This window comes from Stegostoma tigrinum, chromosome 18 (genome assembly GCF_030684315.1).
Source record: "Stegostoma tigrinum isolate sSteTig4 chromosome 18, sSteTig4.hap1, whole genome shotgun sequence".
Lineage (NCBI taxonomy): Eukaryota > Metazoa > Chordata > Chondrichthyes > Orectolobiformes > Stegostomatidae > Stegostoma > Stegostoma tigrinum.
In genome coordinates, this window is record NC_081371.1 from 11089729 (window position 1) to 11117638 (window position 27910).

At 39.5% G+C, this 27910-nt stretch overlaps 1 protein-coding gene and 1 long non-coding RNA gene across 7 annotated transcripts in view; one reads left to right on the forward strand and one right to left on the reverse strand.

Moving 5' to 3' along the window:
- Positions 1-23399, forward strand: part of LOC125460807 (uncharacterized) — a 29740-nt gene extending 6341 nt beyond the window's left edge. The window contains exons 4-6 of one of the 2 annotated variants that reach the window (XR_007249342.2): positions 2289-2412; positions 13806-13895; positions 22135-23399. This is a non-coding gene — a long non-coding RNA (uncharacterized LOC125460807). Of the gene's footprint in view, positions 1-2288; positions 2413-5651; positions 6504-13805; positions 13896-22134 lie in introns of those variants that run through there. The other variant, XR_007249341.1, reaches the window with a different exon arrangement.
- The window catches only part of LOC125460805 (A disintegrin and metalloproteinase with thrombospondin motifs 20-like), a 357534-nt gene that overhangs the window by 87629 nt on the left and 241995 nt on the right, over positions 1-27910 (reverse strand). The gene's annotated exons all lie outside the window — the stretch shown is intronic.

Below are 27910 nucleotides of genomic sequence, written 5' to 3' on the forward strand. Positions count from 1 at the left end.
CAAAGAATTCAAGGAAAATGTTCCACGTCACCACAACCTCAGGACAACAAATGTAACTATAAAGGTATGCAATCCAGTAATTACAAAATGGAACCAACCACAATGGATATGCACTGTAGGCTAAGAGCGATGACTTTGAAAAATCTGTTGCTTGAAATCAGCATTCACCTTTTAAAGCAAATTTCTTTATTTGTTCACAGGATGAGGGTGTTTCTGGCTTGGTAGCATTTATGCAGGGGGCAGCTAAGAGCCAACCACATTGCTGTGGATCTGGAGTCACACGTAAGCCAGGCCAAGTGAGGATGGCAGTTTCCCTCCCTAAAGGACATCAGTGAACCAGATGGGGTTTTCCAACAATCAGCAATAGATTCATTGTAGTCATTAGGCTCTTTTATTTTTGTTAAATTCAAATTCCACCATCTGCTGTGGGGTGGGATTCAAACCTGGGTCCCCAGATATTATCTGGTTCTCTGGATTAACAGCCAGCAATACTATCATTAGGCCATCACCTCTCCTAGATACAATCTGTTTTTAAGATAATTGAAACATATCAAATAACAGGATAAACTAACCGTGTACTCATAGTCAATCCTCTGTCACAATTCAGATGTTGAGACTGATTTTATAAGGATGTGCTGCCATGGACAATTTACCTTTGGTCACACAGATTGGGAAAATGTAGGAGAATAGTTCATTTTTAAAAATTTAATTCTCGAGATGTGCTCATGAAAGGGTATTTATTGTCCATCTGTTTGCCATAGAAGGTAGCAGTGGCCCTTTTATTTGACATTGCAGGCCATTTTCAATTTAATAAAACCAAAAGGTTTGCTAGGCAATTTCAGAGTGCAGTTATAAATCAGTGACAATGCCATGACACTTAAGTTAAATATAAACTAGATTAGGGATCAGATTTTCTGGAGGCCTGCAATAGCAGTAGGTAGGATCCAATTCCTGGATTCTGGCTGCTATTCCCAATAGTGGCAGTTTTCCCCAGCGTGAGATAAGTGTGCCAGCTGCAAACTCCCACCTTGCACTTCCAATTGGCTCCATTGTGAGGAGCTGATAGCTCTTGTCCTCTCCCAGTGTTATCACAGAGTCAGGCCAGTTTCCCAAAAACACTTGGTTCGCAGCCTCTCAAAGAATTCACAAACCACAGGGTGGATCATCATCATCATCTTAAAGGGCAAGTTTAAAAGTTTTTAACTATGACTGTATGAAACCTCTGCCCACATCTTCCATGCCAACTCATCCACAGGAACTACAGAACCAACTAGCCAGAAAATATCAATTGTGGATCCTGAAATGTACTTTTTAAAAAACCCATTCAAAAAGCTGCTTTTGAAAACACCTAATCTTATAACACTATAAAAGCATTGGATGGAACCATTATAATGTTAAAAAAAAGCCTTACTTCGCATGTCTTGATCCTGTGCGAAATAAACATACAAAGAACAAAAGAAAGAGCTCAAAGAATGACTCCCTGAAAATTCATTATGATGTCAGTCAACCAATATGAAACACTTCACTTTAAACCATGAGAACGGACCTATGCTGAGCCAATTTATTAACAATTCCTAAGTTTGGCTAAACATTCAAAAAGAGACCATCTGCCAACTGTATCAACATATGGTAAGGCATTTGTTGCCTTATGATGAGCTAAAGCTTTGGTATGGAAAGGGTTTGGGGTACAGATGGTGAGTGAAAGTGTGTGAAAGGCAAGGGCTATAGGATTTATTAGCCTATAATACAATTGGAGTCTCAGAAATTGATGTGGGCCTTCTAACCAGTCAACGTTGACATGCACTAACTTCTGAGGCTATCTCCAAAAATGCCTCCGGAGACTGTGGGCCCAATTTCTTCCTGTCCCTGCATCCCCAGAATAAAAATATGGTGGGCAGGCAACATTTTAAAAGGAGATGGATCTATCGATGCAGGAAACATCTTGACGTGAACTTTCCCCTTGGTGAAAATAAGGTAAGGATGGCAGATACCCTGCCTGAAAGGATAATAGTTAGGAGCTTATGACAATCCATACTGTTACTGATGACATATTCTTTAAAAAAAATGAATTTAAACTCTCAGAATGTCATAATGGATTTTGTCCCTACCGATGAAGATAGGTGGCTTCAAACCTTGGCTGTCAATTCAATCTTATCTGGTGGTGTAAAGAGAATCTTAGGCCGTTCTACCTACTTCTCATAAATAAAAAATCCCTACTCATGACTTCTTAACATGTGGGACATTGAAGTATGATTCACAAATATGAACATACATGTAATGTTTTACAGATTATGAACACACAACTAAATGATTGCCTTGAATTTTGTACTACTAATGGAACTGGCAAAATTGAAGAGAAAGCAGATGTGAAACCATCAGCAGAAGACCAAGTTAAATATTTCAAATGCACAGGTAGAAACAGTTGGAACATAGGAATAATTTTTCACTTCAGATGAATGGATATGAATTTTAAATTCCAGGAATATGATGGTAATGCATACCTGAACTCATGATGTTTCTTCCTCTCTGTCTGTCTTTCTGAATAATTACCCGATATGTTCAAGTATCCACGAATGAAGTTTGTTGCTTCTACAATGAATAACTTGCTTGGGCAGATGAGAAACTACACTGCATATGGGAAGCCCTCCACCTTCTGTATTCACTCCAGAAAGAGGCAACACATCATGTTTTTAAACAACTGCACAGGCTAAATTGCCTGTCCAGATTTATTTACAGATAAAATATCACAGAAGCAATAAGATCATTCATATGAAATTTTATCTGCAAACAAATTTGCTCTCTACACAGACACCACAGCCTCTCTTCACTATGTTCTAAGAAGCAAAGGACTTCAAATCCTGGGGTCAGCAAATCTACCTGAACGAGAGTCAAAAGCATGGCCCCATCTAAGTGGTCAGCACCTATAAATTATGATGAATGGGTCAGGCCTGATTGATTACAGCAGAGGTTCCAGCAGTGACTGCTACCCTTAAAGTTGGTGCAGCACCTTGCAGATGGTTCTCATCGACTAATGAAGGGGAACAAAATTCCTTCCACTTCCCAAGGGGAAAGAAAGTCGTGTAATGCTGATCAAATGCTGCTGGGATCAATTATATTTTGTAGCAAGCCTTAACATGGGACCTATATCGGCTCTACAACATCTGGCCGACCAGGCTTATTAATGGCGAAATTGATGGGTAGCCAGGAACATTTGGAGACATTCTGCAAAGTCATGTGTTGACGTATGGAGAGTAGCTGAGCATCTCACTTGATTAGGATCTTTACTGTGTATTAAATGTGACAAAGTCCCAGCGGGAATACACTGTGCCTCAAGCTCTGGTTGTCTCGTGGACAAACCATTTCACCTCATATCCTCACGTACTGCAGAAATGTTGGATCCACAGTTGCATAAGTTATTTTACTTCATGTAGAATTCTTAATTCTCACATATAGATGAAAAGGCACAGAAACTGATTGTAGAAGTAGTGGCAGTCTACAAGGTACCGTTTCCTTTGTAAAGAATCAGCAAAGATTCCTTTCACCAAAGGGTAGACTGCAGTGTAAAATCAGCTAACAGCTGAAGTCATATATCGCCCACAGCTTCAAAGTTGAACCATCCTAGACACCTTCACAGGTATTCAGTGGCTTCGGTAGTACAGCAGCCACAATAGTTGGAGGCAGGGCTAGAGAGGGGGTTCTTGGTGGATATCCTCTCTGTGAAGAGATGTTTACCATTTTGCTCCAGCCCAATCCAAAGCAGAGGTTAGGTACATAGCTGTCACAGACGAAGTCATGATTGGGCTGGCTCTTCACTCCCCAATACATGATGTTAGAACATCGCAGGCAGCATTCTGAGAGTAGACATGCATCCCACCTCTTTATAGTAGGATGTGTATATTCAAGGAAGGCCAGAGTCCATACAACATTAGGACAAAGGGAACAGTGAATAGCTCATTGCAGACAGAAAATGGACAGTTACAAACTGACCACAGGGGATTAAAAGGGCATTAGGTTGTTTGCTTGTGTAAGGGTAAAGGACAATAGGCATCCAGCACATTTCATTCTTTGTGGTGCCCACTCTTGCTAACTATCACAAGAATAGCAAGGATAAAGGGATGATCAATTTATTTGTAAGGTCAGGGAAAGATTTCCCTTCTGTCAATGCTTGGTGCAACAGCAGGAGCTTTGGAGAGCTATGCAAATGAGGTCACAGGACATTTCCCCTCATATCCTTTGAGGTTGCTGGGAGTGTGCCCACTTAAAGAGCTGACCAGAAGTTGACATCAAGTCTTGTGTCTGGCTTCCCTTATTTTAGAAAGCCTGAAACAGATATTGCAATGTAAGAAAGGAATTAGCATCCTCCTCTCATCTCTCCTCCACAGCATGTCCTAACTAGATTCACAGTTTTGCATACCCTTTGGGTATGTAGTAATATTAGAATTATGTCCAAAATTCTGGGTTCAGACCATGCAACAGCCATATTGGTGTTGTGCATGCAAGGCCATACATATAGACAGTTAATTCATGTCAAGCAATTTAGTTCTACCTGACTTATCTGAATAGCAGGATAGACAAATATGTATGACCAGAAGATATAGGAGCTGAAGTAGGTCATTCAGTTAATCAAGTCTGCTTCAGTGAAATCATGGCTGATTTGATAATCCGCAACTCCGCTTTCCTGCCTTATCTCCATTCCCATTGACCCCCTTACTGTTTAAAAAGGGTGTTTTTCTGAGGCTTGAATATACCGAACCTCTACTACCTTTTGCAATAAAGAATTCCACAGATTCACCACCCTGAGAGAAAAGAAATCCTCCTAATCTCAGCCTTAAATGGGTGACCCTTTACTCTGAGATTACACCCTCCAGTCCTAGACTTTCCCTACAAGGGGTGAACAAACTCGTTGTCAAGCCACTTAAGAATCTTATAGGTTTCAATAAGGCCACCTCTCATTCTTCTAAACTCAAATGAATACAGGCCCAAATCTACTCAACATCCCCTTTACAAGGCAATCCTTTTAGTCTGGTGAACCTTCTCTGGACTGCCTCCAACGCCAGTACATTTTTTTCTTAGCGAAGAGGACCGAAGCCATTCACAATGTTCCAGCTTCACTAGTTGATGACTGGGCATTGGGTCACATTTGAGAACTTGAGATGCCACCCAGTTGACAGTAAAGAGGGGGGGGGGGCACGGGGGGAGCGGGTGAATCCTGTTTCCAGTTTGATCATCAAGATAAAATAGTAAAATCAATGTGACCATGGTTATGAGCTGGACTGCACAGCCGAGAATAGTGAATTGGATTCAATAATTGTTTTCAAGATAGAATTGGCTAATTGCTTAAGAAATGAGAACATGCATGGTCGTGAACATAATTATATAGTTCTTTCAAAGTGCTAGCACAGTGAACAGCATGACCATCTGCTGTGCTGTATGGTACCACGCTATTCTATTCTATGCTCTATCTCACCAGCTCTTCTCTAAGCCCATGTAGCTACTGTGAGACAATCCACAATGGGAGCTGTGCATTTTCTAGGGGCTAACAAAAGACGCTGAAGAGATTATTTTACAACAAAGGCTGGACTGACGTGAATTTGGCCTGAGCTTTCTTTTCCACAATTCTGAACATCTGCTGACCCAAGTTTAATTTATAGTTTTAGACACACGTCTCCTATTGAAGAAAAACAAACAGCAACAGGTATCTGGAAACAGGAGTTAATATACAGTTGGCTTCACACAAAGAGACTTCTAAAACAGAGTCCTCATCTGAAGTAGACATGCCTTTTACATCAGAACACAACATTGCTGAGAAAGGTAGAGGTAAATTGGTTTCATATTCTTGGAGAATGGAAAAATAAAGTACAATGTTCTAAATATGAAGCAAACAGGAAGATGAAGGTTGAGATGTTATATTTTACAGATGTGTTTAAGTATTCCAAATAATGTGGATGCCAGAAACACTGTTATTCCCCCTTAGAACTACTGTGCATATTTTGTAAAGAGCAGCATTGTGTCATATAGTCGGACTAGACAGTGCAGAGTTGAAGGCTTGCAATAATTCTGCACATTCTATTCTTAGATAGACAATGTCTCTGAGGAATTAGTCCTATGTTATATGAGGTACTAATCCAGTACTGTACTCACTATATTAACCTTGAGTAGAGGAAATTTGCCTGTCAGCATTTTTAAAAATTGCAATTACTCAACTGCGTTCATTAATGAATATAATTGATGTAGAGTTGGGGGGAGGAGTATTGTGAATAATGATGAGGGTTTAAAACTACTTTTTCCTCTGAAGTCATCACAATGATGCTCCCAGATTAACCCAATATTTAGATGTGCACATTTTGTCTGGAGCAGATTGTAATCAGAAGCAGGAGCACTGCTGATTTTTCCAAGGGTGGTGTAGTTCACTGTATCCCCGCTACTGTATGGGACTTTCAACAGTACACTGGGTAGGACGTGTCTCCATTAAACCACTGAGGAAACCATGAGTATCTGAGGAAGAAACTAGGTAACAAATAAAAGAAACATATGAAAAATAAACATTTTTCCTTGTAAAATTATATCCTGAATCTACGTATTTGTGAAGTACGAGACCTTAATCTATCGTTGCAAACACAGAGTAGTGGAACTAGCACTAACAACTGGCAAGTACGACAGTTACAAGGAATCCCAGCAATGGTACCATGTGGGACTCAAGGGCTAACATCAATCACAGAATTGTCAAGTGACTCCGCACAGAAGCCATTTGGTCCATCTACTCTAGAATCTGTTATCAATAATGTCACTACTTTTCCATTAATTTGAAATAATTCAGCAAGGTGTTTTGCGGGACAATTGCGCAGGAAAATTTTTTAAAATGTTCAAAAGAATAGAGATGGTTAAATCATGACATACATTGGTATGCAGAACGTTAAATTGGTTATGAAAACCCTTTTCTATTTCAACGAATCAGACCACTGATCCGATTTCCAATATTGAATCATCTTTCTGCTTCTGCCTCACTTTACAGAATTGACATTTGATTTCTTTTTTACTAAATGGCTACATGGTTAATTCTGAAATTGCAAAATGGAAGTGCACGCTTTCAGAGAAAATATTGGGAAATTGTAAACCAGCATCCTGTGGGTTGGGAGAGCATTATTGGTTACATCATTTCTTGATGCGTACTCTGTCCCATGTCAAAATACTAATGGAAAAAAACCTATCGTTATAGAGTCAGAAACTACTCTTCACTCTGAATTCCTCAGGTAAAAGGTTGTATGAAATTTGAAAGTATATAATTACGCTACATCAGAAGTGCTAGTTTGCCTTTTTTTTCCAAAAAAATGTCGCCCTGACATCGTTCGCAACTGCCAAACTTTCAAGGTTTTTCCTAATCAGGGCTTATAAAAACTAAACTTTAGTTTCACATCTGTGTTAGGCTTCTCTTCAGTTCCGTACGACTGAAGATGTGTCATGGGCTCATACAATGTGGCCTTGCACTAAGCCATCTCGTTCATCATAGGGCGATCATCTATAAGTTTAAACAACTCTCTCTGTGTTTGACCTACAAATAAAAATGCATTTCATACATTAGAATTGTAGGTGGTCTTACAGCCAGCAAGTCTTCCCTGGTGTTTAACTCTAAAAATACCAGTCTGGCCCCACAAGTTTTACCTGGCATATCTTTATTTTCATGTCATGATCGAGCATTTTTTAAACCAATGATTTCATTTCAACCATAGCAAGTGATAATTTACATTTTATTCAGCTTTTGTACAAAGATTTTCATTCTTAACCTCCTCTTGATTAACTTTAAATTTGGAAAGGCTTGTTTTAGAAAAGACAGAAAAATATCATTTTATTCAGAAATGACAAAAGAATTTGAAATTAAATGCAAGATGCGAGATCTGAGGTGCAGTGTGGATCGATGATTATAGCATGTGGAACGGAAATCTCCAGTGACAGACTGCTTCATCAGTGTGCATGCAGAACTATTGCAGAACTGCATGAATTATTACAATGATCAATGTTTGGAGTTTGTGTTATTTCTCATAAATTATGAAAATGCTGAAACCAAAAAATAAGTGGTACAAAATTGCGTAGTATTGGATCAGTTATTTAACAACCAAGGGAACTGTTCTGAACAAATGTCAATATTTGATTAAAATAATATGAAACTACTGTGCAAAATTAATTGAATAGATTGACCTCTGCCACAGAGACCTAGTGTCCTATCAGCAGACCTGCTACAAAAGCAGTGTGAAAAAGAGTTTACACAAAACAGCAAAGATTAAGCATAGGATAATGGAGATAAGCTCCCAGAAAAGGTGGAACTAGCACAGATTCTGCAAGCTAAATGGGATCCTTTGAATCAGAACCTTAAGGAGGAAATAGTCCTTTTAGCTCATCATGCCTATTGAATAATATACTCCCACACTCCATATTTCTTCCCATTATTTTGTAAATTAATCCTCTTTGAATCCAAATGCAATTGTCTTTTGATCACTCCAATATTCTTTTAGGAGGTGTGCTCCAGACTATAAGAAACCGATGTGAAATAATTTCTTCTGAATTCCCTGCTAGTCTTTCCAATTGTTCAAAATACACGAGATCTGATTATCAAACACAAGCCAACGGATTCTCCCAACTGGTTCTATCAAACCTCTCACATAATGAATACAGAGCATCTATTAAGTTCTACCTTAACTTTGTCTGCTATAGTAAGAATAATTTATTTCTCTAATTTCCCCCACAGAAGTCCTTCATTTCTGCGGTATTATCATGGTAAACATGCTGTGGACCATCTCTATAGCTTGTAAAATATTTCTAAAGTGTGATACCCAAAATAGTGCACTATACTCAAGATGAGCCTAACCAATGAGTATCAAAGTCTAGCACAGTGTCCTTGCTTCATATTCAATGTGCCAATTCATAAAGTGAAATATTTCACATTTTAAAAACTTTTTAAGCAAATCATTTTGTCATATTCACATTTTGTAAAAGATCACTCAAATATAGACGTATTACATTGTATTTCCTATGTTTCTGTCCATTTCATCAGTCTAAGTTAACATAAAACTTGCTAGTATCCTGTTCACTCCTTACCATATTGTCAAGACTTGCATTGTTCACCTAACTTCCAACTTATACTTCCTACATATATGCGTCTGCCAACATTGTTGAAAGGTGCTCATGTGATCCACGTGTAGCAATCATGCCAGTACTGTAGGGACATCATTCCATCCTATTCATTGATATCTATTGTGCTGATTTGATTGCCACCTTTTTTTTTACTGCCAGAATCTCGCACATGCGCAATGAAAGCAGCACAATGACCTCTCGGGGTTAGACAGTACCCTCAAGTAGATGCTTATTTTTGCGGTAAAAGTATTGGCCAGTGGAGGAGCTCTAAATTGTTCAGTTAGGTTCCCAGTGACAGAAATCTAGAAGGGAAATTTTGCAATTGGCCATCTTTTCATGGTGCCCAGTTAGTTTTTGTAAAGTTAATGCCTGCTTTAAAATACCACACAACACATTATTGAGAGAACGCAAAGTAGCGTCTCCTGAAGGAACCATACATGCGAGTGCCTGAACCTTCAGATATCTTCAAGACTATGAATCAAAGAAGCAGTCTTCCCATTAAAGACATAGTAATTTCCTTTTTCCAGTTCAATATATTTACTACTAGGAGAAGCCTTACAAAAATCCTTAAAACAATCCGACATATTGCTCAGTTTAAAAATCTACAGATTAATTAAAAATGAAATACCTTTTTTAAAAGATTCTATAGGTAGCACTAAAGCTTTTCATTGTCAGGCATGGTCCAATCTCTGTCATGAACTGCAATGATTTATAGTGGATTACAGATTTTCTGGGTTTGCCTTTAGCACTTTTATCTCTTGCCAAGAAAGTCCTGCTGAGTTATATCACACACCATCACTTGGCTTTTCCAGCTGAGGGGTGCTTTCAGCAGTAACATTTGTGCAGTAAATTGATTTTTCACATACTTTTTGACTTAATTTTTGATTGTTCCTCAAATCTTTCCAAGAGATCTTCACTGAATGTAGTGACTAGTTTTATTATGTATTTAATATTTTTCAGAACTTAGCCACATGCTTGAGCAAACATTGCTTTGCAGTTGACAGACCTTTTTTCTCAATTTATTCCACCGTCGGTGTATTCTATCAGACAACAAATAGGGTTGTCGTCTTAATTTTCTTTTAAAACAATCTGCAACAATCATATATTCCCAAGATTAAAGATAATTTGAATTGTCAGTTTAGCAGAAACACAAATATCTTCAAACTTTCGAGCCCGCCCTCACCTCAACAAATGCAAAGGCAGATTTTTAAGGGAAAAAGAAGTCAAGGATCTTCAAAGTGGATCAGTCAGCATTCCTACGAGGAAAAACAGGTTAGAATTTCTGATCACGTCCATTTGGCAAGTGTCTCCACTCAACATTTCAGACTTTACTATCTTTTATTCATTTTTTTTCTCCAGTATTTTTTTCCTTTATCACTCCCAATACTCTTTTCCAGTCTCTTTGTATTAGGGTGAGTCTGAGGCAATGAGATCGGTAGTCCATTTCAAACTGTATCCAATTTATTTTACACTGTCTTCAATAGAAGAATTAAGGTGGTCGAGGTACAAAATGCACTGCCTATCCACTTATATCTGAGACTTGATTTCAGTTCCTAAGTATTTCAGATGTAAGGTACGTTGCGTTCGTACATGTGTTCAAGGACATAGCTGCTTCAAAATGGTCAACTTTGGTAAGCCTTCCCATAGGAAGTGTCTACTTGTTCATAAAAAGGGTTATTTTTCTCATGGCTTCTGAATGTCATGGGTAAGACCAGCATTCTCTTGCCTACATGACCTTGAGAAGCTGCTGCTGCTGCTGAGCCAAGGCAATGCTTTCTCAAACCACTACAACTGTTGGGGTATTGGGATATTCACAGTACTGTTTGGGATGGAGTTCCATGATTTTATCCCAGCTGCAGCGAAGGATCAGTTATATTATTTCCAAGATAAGTGGAGAGGAAAGTGCAGGTACTGATATTCTCATGCACATATTGCCTTGGTTCTTCAAAGTGGTGAAGTTGCAGATCTGAAAAGTGGCTGCAGTGTAAATGGTACACACTGCCAACACAGTGTGCTATGACAGAGAGGTGAGGTATATAAGGTGGTGGATACAATGTTAATTCAACATGATGTTTTGCGCTGATTGGTGTCAAGCTTCTCAATTGGTTTTTGGAGCAGTGGGAGTATTCCAACACACTCATGACTTGTGCCCTGTACATAGTGGACAGGCGTTTGGAGACTGAGTTACTCACTGCAGAATTTCCAGCCTGTGGTCAGATCTTATAGCTACAGTACTGGCTGTTACAGTTAAGTTCACAGTCACTGGGGACCCCAACGATGTTGATAGTAGGGATTCTGCATTTGTAACACTGTTAAACGTCATGGGGAAATGGTTAGATTCTCTCTTGTTGGACGGATATGGTCATTGCCTGTTGCTTATATGCAACAATAGTCACTTGCCACATATCTGTCCAAGTCTGAAACTCTGCTGATGGGGGAAGATCATTAGAATTGAGTGGGTTAACACACAACAGAAACATTAACATGGTAAGGAATGTAACAAAGTAACAAATTTAACTTTAGTCCAGAGTTTTATTTCTATTTTTTAAACCTACTTTTAAAATGCCTTCTGTCATGGAAGACACGAGAAAAATGCCTTCATTTTATAATCTGCAGCTCAGGGCAATGACTAATCAACCTGGTCTATCATCACCTAAAAGCAATGACCTGTACTTAAGCAGAAGGATACAATTTGGCTCTCCGAGCCTGCCCACTATATAATACCACCTCATGGCTAATCTCAGTGTAGCCATAACTCAACTCTCCTGTCTACACCTACTATACCCTTTTGACTTCCTTATCCATCAAGAATGGATCTAACTCAGCTTAAAACTTTTCAAATCAACTTGCCTCCGCTGGGGAAGAGAATTCCACAGACCAACAACCCTCTGAGGGAAAAATATTCTGATCTGTCTTAATGAGAGCCCTTTATTTTTAAAGTGTTTTGTTACAAAACTACAGGGTGCTGATGAGACTGCATCTAGAGTATAGCATGGTCCCTTTATACCAGAAATATACCTCCACTGGGGGCTATTCAAAATAGATTCACTTGGCTGATTCTTGGGATGAAGGGGCTGACTTATCAAGAAGGGCTAAACAGGGTAGGCCATTATTGATTAGACTTTAAAACGAGATAGGGCTGACTTTATTGAAATCTACAAGTTTGAGGGGACTTGATAGGGTAGACGGTGAGAAGATGTTGAAATCTCCAACTAGGGAACAGAGTTACGGAATAAGAATACACTCATTTAAAACTGAAATGTGAAGGAGTTTCTTGTTCCAGGCTAGATTACTGAAAGCTTTAGGAGAGGAGTCTTGTGGATTTTTGAAGTATTGGGGAGTTAAGGGCCATGAAGAGTTGGCATAATAGTAGAGTTGAGGCCTGGGGTACAGCAAACGTCATCTTGCTGAATGGTGGGGCAGGATTCAGGGGCTGAAATGACCTAATTCTGCAACTATCCATTGTATTCTTACATACTCTGCTTAAGGCCTGGTTTGGGTTTAACTTTAACTAAGGCTGTTGGTTGAATGCTTGATTGGTTCAGTTCAGGCATGAACATTAGGCTCAGTGTGGCCTTGGCCTGTAAAATCAAATTAAAAACCAGCGAGTTTCAAGAGGGGAGAAAGTTGAGCAGAAAAGTATCAGAGAGAAGGCAAAAATGGTTTCCATTATTGACTGAAACAGTTGGGTACGACTCCTTCTGTCTACACCCAAAACCCCGTTTCATCTCTTGGCTCACCAAGTTGTTCTTGGCTCTAGGCCACTTTTAGAAACAAACTTCACTCGAATTAACTCATTCCAAGCTCTTTGCCTTAACTTATCCCTCTGCACAGGAGATTATTACATTCACATTAGTTAGCATTTGACATGATAAAAGAATTCTGCTGCCAATGTTTGACAGCGTTTCTAGATACAATTTCAATATGCAAGGGACAACCAGATCTGAAAGCCCAATGCCTGGAACATATCTGGCAAAAGAGTGAGAAAAATTAATGTTATTTCCTGAGATACTTTTACAAATTAAACATGTAAACCATTTTGGATGCTGCATTTTGGTTATGGAGACTGAGGGTGGCAGCTGTAATCATATCAAGATCAAGTAGAAATTTGTCGCACAATCAGTAAAATCAGACATTGTATCTCTGTTGATCCACATCAATTAACCACCAGACTAATAGGAATTAAAGAAATCCTTGCAAAAGACAGATGTCCATTGATTGATATGGGAAATCCAACCAATTTGAAATGAAATTGCTCAACTTTAAGGCAATGTGCTCACAGCTAACAACAGTATTTCAGATTCTACTGTAACTACCTACTGATAAACAGTTTGTTACTGTTGTTTACATTTACTGATTTACAAATTCTTAACTGGAAGATGGGACTCTTCCCTGAGACCCCTCATCCTTTTACAGATCTTTAATTTAGCAACGACTAATGAGTATGTCCAGAAAACAAAAGATATGCTCGTTTACTTCTAATATTTATAATCCAGAATAAATTTATGGGATTTACTTTCAAATAAATGCAAGCTTAATGGTAACAATTCAAATTAGGGATCCAATCTTAAACCACATGCTATAGTGACCCAGAAGTACATTGAGCGGCTGATGAACCAGAAATATTGGAAAAGTTCATTCATCCAGGTGTAGAGAAAAACATTTATTGTATTTTACAGGCTGTGCACTGGTCACCAGAGTAATGGAGTCACATTTAGTAAAGAAGGATGGCCAGCACAAATCCCAGGAGGCATAGCAAGAAGTAACAGGTAAGGCTTATCCCATCTCAAAATGATTCAGTCAACAGTACAATACAATGCTGAAACATCATGAATAACGTAAGGAACGGGACGTGAAAAAGAGTAAGAATTACTAGAGTAATGCTTACATTCCTGCCATTAGTTCTTCGTAAGTAGTAAGGAAATATCGGTGAAAATTGTCAGGTTGTGCATTTGGTGTTAAATATGCTACAATGAGAAAGGAAAGCTGTTAGTATCTTCTACAGATCAAGTCATCTTGTCCAGATCCACATTGCTGTTAGAATCAGAAAGGCATACAGCACAGGCCCTTCAGCCCAAATTGTCCATACTGTCCAGGTTTCCCAGTTGTATCTTCAGTCATTTCCCTGGAACTCCACTATCTCATGGATAGTTCAAAAGACTATCTTATCATTTGAAACTCTCCTCAAACCTCTAATCAAGATGTCGGTCGCCTCTCCTGACATTGCTCACAGCTTTTATTTTATAACCTAGCGTGGACACTATGCAAATGTAGGCTGTTGTTGCATGTGCCAAATCTTAGTCGTGTATAAACCTACCAATCAGGAGCATGAGTTGGCCATTCAGCCTTTCAGGTCTGCTCTGCTGTTCAAGTTGACGATGGCTGACCTGTTAGTTACACTGTTTGTGATTCAACTCCAAGATCCAGTCACAATAAACCTACATGTTCTCGGACAGTGCTGATTGGTGACTAGAGGGAATTCACAAATGCCAGCTCAAAGAGAGTGTGGAAAATAGATGGCTGAAGGCATGACTTTCAATGGTAGTGCAGATTTTGGGGTGAGGAACTTTTGTGTGCATGGAGAAAGTTACAGAAATGAAGAAAGTCGTAAAAAACAAAGACAAACAGTTTCAGTTTGAGCCAGTGGAAAACAGGAAGCCACATGGGGGCTAGGCAGATAGTGGAGACATGCATCAGCAGCCAGCATGAAGACCACCTTAAAGGGGAGATTTGACTACAGCATAAATGTGAAGTGCACCTATCACAGGAATGATATTTATTCACATCCATGTATCGAAAAGATGGTACCAGTTTTCCAAAAGTAAAATGAACAGTTCAATAAAATGCACAGTGGAAATAACTTAAAACATAGAACATTACAGCACAGTACAGGCCCTTTGGCCCTCGATGTTGTGCCGACCTGCCATACCAATCTGAAGCCCATCTAACCTACACTATTCCATGTACGTCCATATGCTTATCCAATGACGACTTAAATGTACTTAAAGTTGGTGAATCTACTACTGTTGCAGGCAAAGCGTTCCATACCCTTACTACTCTGAGTAAAGAAACTAACTCTAACATCTGTCCTATATCTTTCACCCCTCAATTTAAAGCTATGCCCCTTCATGCTCGCCGTCACCATCCTAGGAAAAAGGCTGTCCCTATCTACCCTATCTAACCCTCTGATTATTTTATATGTCTCAATTAAGTCACCTCTCAACCGTCTTCTCTCTAACGAAAACAGCCTCAAGTCCCTCAGCCTTTCCTCGTAAGACCTTCCCTCCATACTAGGCAACATCCTAGTAAATCTCCTCTGCATCCTTTCCAAAGCTTCCATATCCTTGTTATAATACGGTGACCAGAACTGTACACAATACTCCAAGTGCGGCCGCACCAGTGTTTTGTACAGCTTCACCATAACCTCTTGGTTCCGGAACTCAATCCCTCTATTAATGAAAGCTAAAACACTGTATGCCTTCTTAACAGCCCTGTCAACCTGGGTGGCAACTTTCAAAGATTTGTGTACGTGGACACCGAGATCTCTCTGCTCATCTACACTACCAAGAATCTTACCATTAGCCCAGTACTTTGCATTCCGGTTACTCCTACCAAAGTGCATCACCTCACACTTGTCCGCATTAAACTCCATTTGCCACCTCTCAGCCCAGCTCTGCAGCTTATCTATGTCTCTCTGTAACCTACAGCATCCTTCATCTCTATGCACAACTCCACCGACCTTAGTGTCGTCTGCAAATTTACTAACCCATCCTTCTACACCCTCATCCAGGTCGTTTATAAAAATGACAAACAGCGGTGGACCCAACACCGACCCTTGTGTACACCACTAGTAACTGGTCTCCAGGATGAACATTTCCCATCAACTACCACCCTCTGTCTTCTTTCAGCAATCCAATTTCCGATCCAAACTGCTATATCTCCCACAATCCCATTCCTCCGCATTTTGTACAATAGCCTACTGTGGGGAACCTTATCGAACGCCTTGCTGAAATCCATATACACCACATCATCCAGTTTACTCTCATCTACCTGTTTGGTCACATTCTCAAAAAACTCTAAGGTTTGTGAGGCACAACCTACCCTTCACAAAACCGTGCTGACTATCCCTAATCAAATTATTCTTTTCTAGATTATTATAAATCCTATCTCTTATAACCTTTTCCAACACTTTATCAACAACTGAAGTAAGGCTCACTGGTCTATAATTACCAGGGTTGTCTCTACTCCCCTTCTTGAACTGGGGAACTACATTTGCTATCCTCCAGTCATCTGGCACTATTCCTGCAGACGGTGACGAGTTAAAGATCCATGCCAAAGGCTCGGCAATCTCCTCCCTGGCTTCCCAGAGGATCCTAGGATAAATCCCATCCGGCCCAGGGGACTTATCTATTTTCACACTCTGTAGGATATCTAATACCTCTTCCTTGTGAACCTCAATCCCACCTAGCCTAGTAGCCTGTATCTCAGTATTCTCCTCGACAACATTGTCGTTTTCTAGAGTGAATACTGTCGAAAAATATTCATTTAGTGCTTCCCCTATCTCCTCTGACTCCACACGCAACTTCCCACTACTATCTATGATTGGCCCTAATCTCACTCTCGTCATTCTTTTATTCCTTAAATACCGATAGAAAGCCTTAGGGTTTACACTGATCCTATCCGCCAACAACTTCTCATGTCTCCTCCTGGCTCTTCTGTTGGTGGATTGTAAAAAGTCACATAAAACAAAACAATATCTCCTACAGAAGTCGTAAGAAGAACTGCAGTGAAACGTACACCCATCTCCGTATCTCAGCTGGCTAATAAACATTATTGTTCTCTTGCTTTTCTATAGCTTGTCATCCTGTTGGTTCATTCATAATATCAAGAAATCTGTAGCGCTACCATGTTGAACAACTTGACTGGCTCAATGTCTTCAAATATCAGTTCAACAAAGGTCTGAGCTGATCAATGTGCCTTGCTGCATCTGCTCTGCACATGTTATGGAGAGCCACAGAATGTCAAGTATGAAGGAGTGATGTGGCTGATATCTTGGTAAAGTCAGGCATCTATCTTTCTCTGTAACTGAAAACTGCAATGTTTAGTTGTTTTGAAGACAGCATTTACGTCCTCCAGTACATGCACCTGGGCATTCGCATACCACTCGGATGTTCATAGACTGGGGTGCTTGGCAAATTCACTTTATAAATATCATAAGTGAAGGCAATACAGCAGCAAAAATTTCAACACAGTCCCTGTGAAATACCAATTAACATTATTGTTCCTCCATGATCTAGGACTGAGTAGTTGTAGGCAGGGGTGCAGACATCTAGTTGACCGTAGGATATCATGCAGGGTTTGATTCGAGGACCAGTGAGCCTAGGAGAGACAGCATCGAGGAGGAGCTGCTCCCCAAATCACAAAGCTTGTATTTCCCATGCAATTCAGTCCAGTTCCTCTCAGATTCTCTGCATCAAGCTCTTGCTGCCCTTCCAGGAACTAAGTAAGACTATAAGACATGGCAGAGAAATGGGTTGTTCGGCCCATCAAGTTTGCTCCACTGTAGATCATGGCTGATCTGGTGATCCTCAACTCCACTTTCTGGCCTTTTCCCAATAACCCCTACAGATTAAAAACATATAGATTTAATTTATATTTAATGACCCAGCCCTCTGTGGTTCCACAGGTTCACCAGCCTCAGAGAAGAAATCCTTCCTCATCTTTGTCTTAAGTGGATGACCCCTCACTCTGAGATTATATCTTCTAGTCTGAGACTCTGCCACAAGGGAAACCACCATTCTGCATCTACCTTTTTCAAGTCCCCAAAGTATCTTGTATGTTTAGGTCCCTTTACTCTGTAACTTTCTGCATTTAAATACTTTTCAGCTCCTCCATTCTTCCTACCAAATTTCATAATCACACATTTTATCACATTATATTCCATCTGCCAAAATTTTGCCAATTTATTAATCTATTTCACTCTGCAAACTTTTTGTCATCCCAGCCACTGCCTTCCCATCTATGTTTTTGTCATCTACAAACTTGGCTATAGTGCATTCGCTTCACTCATCCAAGTCATTAATATTTATTGTAAATAACTGTGGACCCATCACTAATCCCTGTGCATTCCGCTAGTTACAGGACACCCTCTTGAAAATGCCCACCTTGTCCCAACACACAGTCTTCTATTAGTTAATCAATTTTCTATCCATTCTTATATTCTACTTTCAACAACGCAGGCTGTTATTTTATCATCATGTGAGATACCTTATCATATGGTTTCTGAAAATCTAAAATACAATACAATCCATTGCTTCCCTGTATCAATCCTGCTTTTAATCTCCTCAATGAATTCAAATAAATTTGTCAGGCATCAATTCCCCTTTGTGAATGATTCTGCTTGATCATATTATATTTCAGAAGCTCTGCAATTATATCCTTTATAACCAATTCTAATATTTTCCCAATGACATACGTTAAGCTATTGACCTATTATTTGTTTCCTTCTCTTGCTAAAAGAAAAAGTGTTATATTGTCAGTTTATCAATCCTCTGGGACTGATCCAAAATCCTAAGAATTTTTGGAAGATTGCATCCATTATCTCTGTAGTCGCTTCTTTTAATATCCTAGAATGAATATCATCATATTCAGATGATTAATAGGACTTTAGCCCCATTAGTTCCCTTAGCATTTTTCCTCTAGTGACAATTATTGTATTTATGTCCTCTCCTCCTTTTGCATCTTGATTAATTGGTAATTTGCAAAGCAATTAGTGTCTTCTACTATGAAGACTTTGTACAAAGTATATATCCAATCCTCTGCCATTTCCTGGTTTCGTGTCAACATTTCCTCAAGGTCATTTTCTACGGCTTCACTTTATATCACTGATCCTTTTCACACGTTTAAAGATCGTGCTGTTCACCTTGATATTACTTACATGTTTACCCTCAAAGTTTATCATTTTCTTCTGTTTTGGTCATCTTTTATTGACTTTAAAAACCTTTCCAGACCCTCTGTCTTCCCCTAATTTTTGCCAAATTGTATGATTTTCTTATTTCAGTTTGATGCTACTTTTAAACTCCCTGGTTAACCATAGATGCCTTATCTATCGTTGGAAATCATGCAATGGGGAAGTTGACCCCACTGCGCCATTCCCAACTATGACCAACCCCCCCCCCCCCCCCCCATTTCAATAAAGCTGAAAAAAGAAGAGACTTGGAATCTCAGCATCAACATTGATCTACTCTGGGGGGAAGAGTTCGAAGTTGTGGTGTCAACAGATCCAATGGTGGATGAATGAGTGAGTGAGTGAAGACAAAGGATAGAGAGAGAGAGAGAGAGAGAGAGAGAGAAGAGACACTGAGGAAGGAGAGGGAGATTTGGCCAGGGGGTGGTGGGACGAGGAGGAGTCAGCTTGCACAACAGAATGAGTGAGAGACACGGCTCCCTTTCACTCTTCCATTTTAGGAGTTGAATGAAAATTGTTCGGTTGTTGTTGGATGTTTGACCACCAGCCAGCTTGGAATTTCTCAATTCTTTAATATCCTTTAATGGAGTCACTAACCTGAAAGAACCCCTAGCACCTAAAAATCATAGGAACCCAAGGAACGCACAAAAACAAGCCGAGGAATTCTCAAAATGAGCCATCGAATAAAATAATCATTTTATCTCCTGTTGGGACACTGCTTGACACATACAAACTGCACTGTCAATGATCAGAGATAATGGGAATGAGAATCCATGGCATATAAAGGGAGGGCAATGATTTTGGTTTTATGGATTGTTAACTGTCCCTGTAGAACTCCATAGACCAGGCAGCACACCCAAGTTACAACCACAATCTCAGACTAAGGCCCGTTATGGTACCCAATCATGCCCTGACTTTGTTTTAAAAGACCACCCATCTGAGATAGTTTGTTCTGAGAGTGTACTCAGGCACTCTGCTGCTTCTTCCCAACTGCAACAAATCTGTCATGTTCTTTCACAGAACATCAGTGTCCATTCTTTGCTCCTGTCATTACTGTGCCTCTAGAACCGAATGGTTTACTTTCCAGAGTTGTTTAACTGGGAGGGAAATTTGCAGGTGCATTGGTCAGAATTCTGAGTGCTCTCCAGAATGAATAACTGTGCTTTTGGATTGTGTAATGGCAAATGTCACTCCATTATTTAATAGGCAAAAGCAGAGAAACCCAGTTAATAAACATCTCACATTTCTTGAGGAGGTCATTATCATGAAGTGTTGAGGAAATGTTGCCTATAGGACATCCAGAGACCTTTTGTTAAGGGCCTCACAAAGACATTATTAGGAATAGAGAGAATATTAGGAATTGGAGGCTTTGAGGTGGGTGAGGGGGGATAGGGATAAAAGTTGTTTCTCTGCTTTGTATTAAATAACAAGTGGTGTTCCCCTGCACTGGGGCACTAGCTTCTTAACAGTCCAAGGGTCAATAATGCCATATGTTCTAGAACAATCCCTATCATATCAGGGTAACTTGCATTTACTTGTTAACATGCAATTAAACTGTTTAAGACAAGAGTCTTGTTTGGGGTGTGTGTGGCTTTCTTTATTCACACCAGACCAAGTAGGACCTGTAGATTGCTATCTTAAATAAGGATAGAGCAAACTCACCCCATTGCGAACAATAATGCAGACTTCTTCACACTACATGGTAGTTGGTGGTAAAGATTGTTGATGGTGAGCAACAGTGTAGTTTTCACTTAACTGCTTCTTATCACATGCATTAGCGGTAATGCAGACAGTTAGCTGCAAGAAGAGCTAATTGTTTAAGAATGCTCCAGCAGAAAACCCAAGCTTTGATGAAACAGTATCTCCAATCAATTGTAAAATAAGCCTTTCAGACTTGGAGAGATGGGCTGCAACAGGGCAGCACAGTGGCTCAGTGGTTTGCACTGCAGCCTCACAGCGCCAGGGATCCAGGTTCGATTCCAGCCTCGGGTGACTGTCTGTGCGGACTTTGCACATTCTCCCCGTGTCTGCGTGGGTTTCCTCCGGGTGCTCCAGTTTCCTCCCACAGTCCAAAGATGTGCAGGCTAGGTGGATTGGCCATGCTAAATTGCCCGTAGTGTTCACGGGTGTGTGGATTATAGGGGGATGGATCTGGGTGGGATGCTTCAAGAGGCGGTGTGGACTTGTTGGGCTGAAGAGCCTGTTTCCACACTGTAGGGAATCTAATCTAATCTAATCAACTTCCTGGGGCTATTAAATTAATCATGCAAAGGCAGGTTCAAATTGCACAATGTGCAATTCGTGATAGTATACATTTCAGTAAAGCCATTAAGGAAATGGGAATCATTTATTTATTATGTGAAGAGTGGGATATTTCTAGATAATCCATGACAAATCCAGTCATCCTCCATTTCATCCATGAAAGATACAGCAGTCCCCTATTTTACTCTTGAAAGGTGGCTATACTCCATATCAGTTACAGAAGATGGAAATCCTTGATTTGGATAACCACACAGTGGGAAAACACTCCAGTAGCAGCACATTGCTATTTCTGAAAAATTAAAAGACTTTTAAGGATAGAAAATAATTTTAAAAATCACATTAGGAAGAACTGGCATCAGAAATAATACTAATAGGTAGACTTAATTTCCGAGGCGGGCCAAGTAAGACACACAAGATCCATCTTAGAAAAAAAACAAAGATACAGAAGAACTTCCAAATTAGACACTAAATCAGAAGCTCAACAAGCTAATCTGCTACTATGTACAATTTTGAATATAACTTATGTTGTTTTAGTTCACCAAGATGTAAAAGAATTAAAAGATACTTGTGAAGTAGGGCTGAAGGCTTTTAATTTTAATCTCTGAACAAATAAAATTCTTGAAACAGCAAGTTTTAACAGATGGGTTCAGCATAGTTGGAATTCATAAATAATTTAATTGATGATCTCTACAAGTTGGAGGGGTAATTCAACTGTGATATTTTAAAGATTAAGTTCATAAGGGACAGAATTGTTGTTTGACTGGTGATGTCTTTATCAGATTTGTTATCACAAAAAGAAGATTCAACTCCAGAGAATGTCATACAGATGGGGATTAAAGCTGAAGACTGGATGGTGCTGTACAGATCAATCCTTACAGGAAAACATTAATGTTATCACAGGAGCTCAGTCGAATCCATTCAATTTGTACAAAGCAAAGAAGATGCATGTAACAAACCAGTATAGTGAGCAGGATAGACATTAGATATTCTAAGTCTTCCTAGCGCTGTGGCATGAGGAAACATCACAGACAGTGCCCAGGTATTAAAAATAATTGGTCACTTCTAGAAAATTCTTTGAGGGGCAATCACAGAAAAACAAGGAGTCAATTAACTACCCACATGAAGAGGTTAATGAGTTAAAACTGTTAACGAGAGAAGAAAGCCTAAAGTGTTCTTCGGGGAAATGGTTGAACCAGTCCTAGCATTTAGGTAAGAGGTTAATTGTATCTATAGGCATCTCACTAATTTCAAGCTTGATGAGTGTTAGTATACTATCAAATAGAGGCTACGGTTGAAAAATATACTGTCTACAAAGTGCACCTATATGTTCTAGGAGGTTTAGCTCTTGACATTTAAGGTACGCTAAAAATAACTGATCAACTTATGTGGAATCAGCAAGTAGAGCAAATTACATATGCACACTTCACAAGCAAGTATTCTCACTCTTCAGTCTGCTTATGAATGACCTTAATCTTCTTCAAATAGTAAGAGGAACCAAACTAGTTGAGACTGGTCCAGGAACAGTCAGTCAAGAAACATTTGTTAACAATTAATTGGTTGTGGAAAGACCAGTCTAAGGACAACTGGTAGAAGATTTCAAAGACCTTTGTAAACTCATGACCGAATGCAAACAGAAGACAGAATCCATGGAATTTAGTTATGTTGGCATAAAAAAATGGTTTCACACTGTCAATAAGAGATATTGGCCAGAAAGAGACAACGGCTGAATCAAATATGACAGGAGCAGAGGAGACACCAAGAACATCTCACTATTTGTTGGTATTTTGTTGAAGGTTGGCCAGACCAAAGGCTGAGGATTGGCCTTGGAAACATTTTGAGCACTGAAATTTCACGACTGATTGTTTTAATGTGGTTTTGGAATGATATCTGGCAAGAATGGTTATTATCTCTACAGTGGGAGACGGTTATTGCCTCGCACTTGTGTCACGAAGAATGCAGTTTGTCTCATATCAGCCTGAGCCTGCTGTTCAGGTCTCACTGACTGCTTCAACATCAGATTAGTTGCAAATGTTGCAGAATATTGTGCAATCATCAGCAAATATTCCCTCCTCAGACATTATAATGGATGGAAGGTCATTAATCGAAGTCAAACAGTAAGAGATTGCCAACAGCGCAATGCATATTTTAGTTAATTCAAGATACTTTTTCTAATTAAAGTAAAAATATCAAAGTTAATCCCCAAGTTCAAATTTTGATGGTTAATCATTATTTCTGACTACTCAGTGGAAGGTACAAACTTCTATTTCATGATTTACTGCAAGCTACTCATCTCTTCGAATAAGTTAATTCTGATGAGGTCAAAAGGTCAACTGAAGTACAAGCGGAAGGGCTGGGATCATTTAACAGATGTCACTACAGTACAACATTGATGGCATTTAAACTAAAAAGGAATCAATCGCTTTTTAAAATCACCAAAAAATCCTTGATTACAAAATGTCGCTTAATTGAGAGGCATTTTTTGCACAACTCAGAAATAATACATTTGAAAATACATGGCTAGATACATCTAAACAATGTTACCTGTTTGAGAGACAACCATATCACACTGGGAAATGAATTCACTTTCACACTTCTTGGGAACTGTTTTCTTGTAATCCTTCAGGTTTCCTTTGGAACAGTTTTTTCTTGGCTAAGAGATTTCTACGATATTTTCTGTTGGGAGATGTTAATGATACACCTCTGGAGGAGGTTGGGACTTGAACCTGGGCCTCCTGGCTCAGGGGTAGGAACACTACTCACTCACTCAGTCTTCTACCACTGCACCTGTTGAGGTAACTGCTGGAATGAGGCAAACAGAACATTCTTCAAGTTTATCCTCACCCAGAAAAAAATCTTCACCCCTACCTTTACTCTCCTGATGATGATAATATGGTTGGTGAGCCTATCATGCAGATGAGAAATGAACCTGACTTTCTAGGTGGATGTAGAAGATTTCATGTCATGTCATTATTTGAAAGAGCGCAGGGGAGTTAACCCTGCTGTCCTGGCCATGATATTCCTACCTCTGCCATGACTGAAATTGAGGTGTACATTTTTTAAAAACTCATTCACAGGATGATAGCATCCCTGACTAGGTCAACATTTATTGCCCATCCTTAATTACCCAGAGGCCAGTTAAGAGCCAACCACATTGCTGTGGTCTGGAGTTATGTGTAGGCCAGACCAGGTAAGGATAGCAGTTTCCTTCCCTAAAGGACCAGATGCCTTTTTCCAACAATTCATAATGGACTTATGGTCATCATTAGACTGTTAATTCCAGGTTTTTTTTAATCCAGTAAAATTTTGGTGGGATTTGAACCCTGGGTCCCCAGAACATTATCTGGCTCTGTGGAATAACAAGGGCAGGGATAACACCACTAGTCCATCAGCTCCCCAGTGAGGTTTGAAATGGCCAGATCCTTATTTCCCTCCTTTTCTCAACATCAAGAGCTTTTCATTTGAATTCTCCTCAGAGCCTAAAGGATAAATGCATGACCTGGACAGACAAGGCCAGAAAAGGAAATATCAGCAACTATCATTACGCATCTTTTTCATGTGGGAGAAAGTCCTAGGCACTTCAGAGAGGTTCGGTCAGATAAAAATTGATGCTGAACAAAAGCAGCTGCAATTAGGAGGGCAGAATAAAGGTTTGCTCACGTTCTGGGCTTTAGGAAGGTCTGTAAAGGAGGAGAAGGAGGTAGAGAAATTTTTCAAGGGAAGCATAGAACCCAACTTCTAAAGGCATGCCTACCAATGGTAGGACTTTTCGAAAATGATTAAGTCAGGAAAGGAAATCGGTCAATATTGTAAACTATGAGCATAATCTTCACTTCAGGCTTCAACACTAGAGATTATCTATTTGCAAGAGGTATTTTTGAAATCTAGATTAAATAAACTCTTGGGATTTTATTGAAGACTGACATTTTGACAATAGATGTTATATGTTTTCCATTAAATGTAGTTACACAATTTTTTCCCAGTTTAAGGATGATGTAATTTGACAACCATATCAACATTAATGCAGAATCATGCACTCCTTTACATACACATTACTGGAGTCTCATGTATGGTCAGCTCAGTATGACAATCCCACACGGTCAAGAATTTCATTTCTATTTCACAGAAGTAAAAAATATTATGCTGGCATATTTCCATCTGCTATTCATTAAATGCTTTTGGAACATTTGAGACACACATGACAAACTAAGTTCATTTTATCTGAGCAGGTTTCTGAGCATATTACTTCACATGTACTAATGCATGAACTTTGTGTTTTAAAATAAACAGCTCTTATCAAATTGATTACTTGAATTTTATATGCCCAAGTAAAGTTCATCGGACTTTACCAAGAAGCAACCAAAGATATGGTGAAAGAGAAATCAATAACATAAGATATTAGTGGCCCACAAATTGATGGAGAGAAGGCATTTTGAGATAATGAGTGACCTTAAAGTTTTGAAGTCACCATCTGAAGTTCGGTGGGAAATTAGGGAAGCAAATGAGGGGATACTAGCCATAATTTTCCAATCTTCTTTTAGATACCAGATTGACACTGAAAACTGGACAATTGCACATGTTCAAGTCTTAGTTATATCAGGATGAAAACAGAAACCCAACAAAACAGATCGGAGAGTTTCACCTCAATAGATTCAGAAACAACAATCTAGGGAAACTTAACAGTGACTTGGACAACCATGAGTTATTTAACTTGCAAAAAGCAAATCACTTCAATCAAAACTGCTTTCAGCTTTTTGGTCAGGCAACAGAGAGAGATGAGAAAGGTAATCGGTTGATCTGATGTGCACAGATTTCTAAAAGGTATTTAATAAAGTGATGAGGGGTTAAGCAGCAAGATTATTGCTTCTCTTGATGTTAATTGATGATCTAAACCTGGGCAAATAAGGTACAATTTCAATAAACAGATAACACATGATTGGAAGTGTCACTGTCTGAGAGGTGGATATTGACAGACTGTAAGAGAACATCAACAGGTTGGTGGAATAGGGTATAAGTAGCAGCTAAAATTTAATGCAGTAAGTGCGACATGATCCTTTTGATGGAAAGATCAAGGAGAGGCAATATAAAACAAAGGGTACAATTCTAAAGGGGGTGCAGCAATTAAAGGACCTGGGATGTAGGGCAGATTTGGGTGCTGCATTAATTCTTAATAAAACAATGGATTGAACTCAAGTGGTGCATTGTGCCAAATTCAAGGCAACTCATTTTATAGACAATGTAAAGGCTTACAAGAAGTGCGAAAAATATTTCCAAGAATTCTGATTTCAGGAATGAGGGAGTTCAGTTATGTAGATACTTGGAGAAGCTACGGTTGGTCACTTTGGAGAAAGTTTTAACAGAGGTGCTCAAATCAGGAAGGTCCAGGCAGAGTAAATTGTGAGAAATTGCTCTCATTGGTGAAACAGCCAGAGGAGATCATTTTTAAATGATTTGCTGTTGGTTCTGTAGCCACATGAGGAAACATATTTATGCAGGTTCTAGAAAGAACAAAGAACAAAGAAAATTACGGCACAGGAACAGGGCCTTCGGCCCTCCAAGCCTGCACCGATCGAGATCCTCCATCTAACCTGTCATCCACTTTCTAAGGGTCTGTGTCCATTTGCTCCCCGCCAATCCGTGTACCTGTCCAGATACATCTTAAAAGACGCTAAAGAACAAAGAAAAGAAAACAAAGTGCGACAGAGGCAGATTCTGCTCAGATTTTCAAAAAGAAATTGAAGAACAAGTACCTAAAGGGAAAGATATTGCAGAGTCATTGGAAAAAGGCAGGAGAGTACAGTGTATTAAATTCATCTTGCAGAGATTGAGCATGGACTCAACGGGTAAATGATTTCCTCTGTGCACTACCATTTTATGATTTTGATAATAGCTTTTAAACAGAAAGGTAAATAAAGCAGTGGCATTAGGCTTACGTAGGTTGGTTTAAAGTGTTAAGAGCCCCATGGATGGTGGGATCAATTGTGTAAAAGGGACAAAACCACCCCAGTCTAACATGCCCAGTGCCATTTTATCTTCACTGAATGTAAAGTTGGCTGAATATCCACAAGTCCTCAGTGAGATCAACACTGCAATATTTTAACTGGTATTTGAGAGGGTCTCATGAGCTTAGCTCTGAAAGCTGAACCATGGTTACCAGGGTGGCCAACAGAGACTGCAATCTGTGCTTGCGAGGTATTGAGAGATACAGTGCTGCCAAACAATGCTACCTTGGGTCCAGGCTCAAATCTTGCTCCTGCCCTCCCGTCTCCGCCTGAGGATCAACAGGGTGACTGCCCTCAATCATTCCAAGAAGGTTCAGACCTCAAGTTCTGACAAAGCATCACGGGATTCAAAACGCTACCCCTGCTTCCTGCCAGATATGCAAAAATAAGACAGCCACGTTGAATGATCTGAAAGTGAACAAATGTTTCAGACAATGTCTCTGTCATGGTGCAGAGTGATTTTCTCAACATTCATCTTATTTAAAAAGCATAACATATCAAATTCCCAGCCACACTCATTGTACACTGGCCTCTCTCAGTTTACATAAAAAAACAA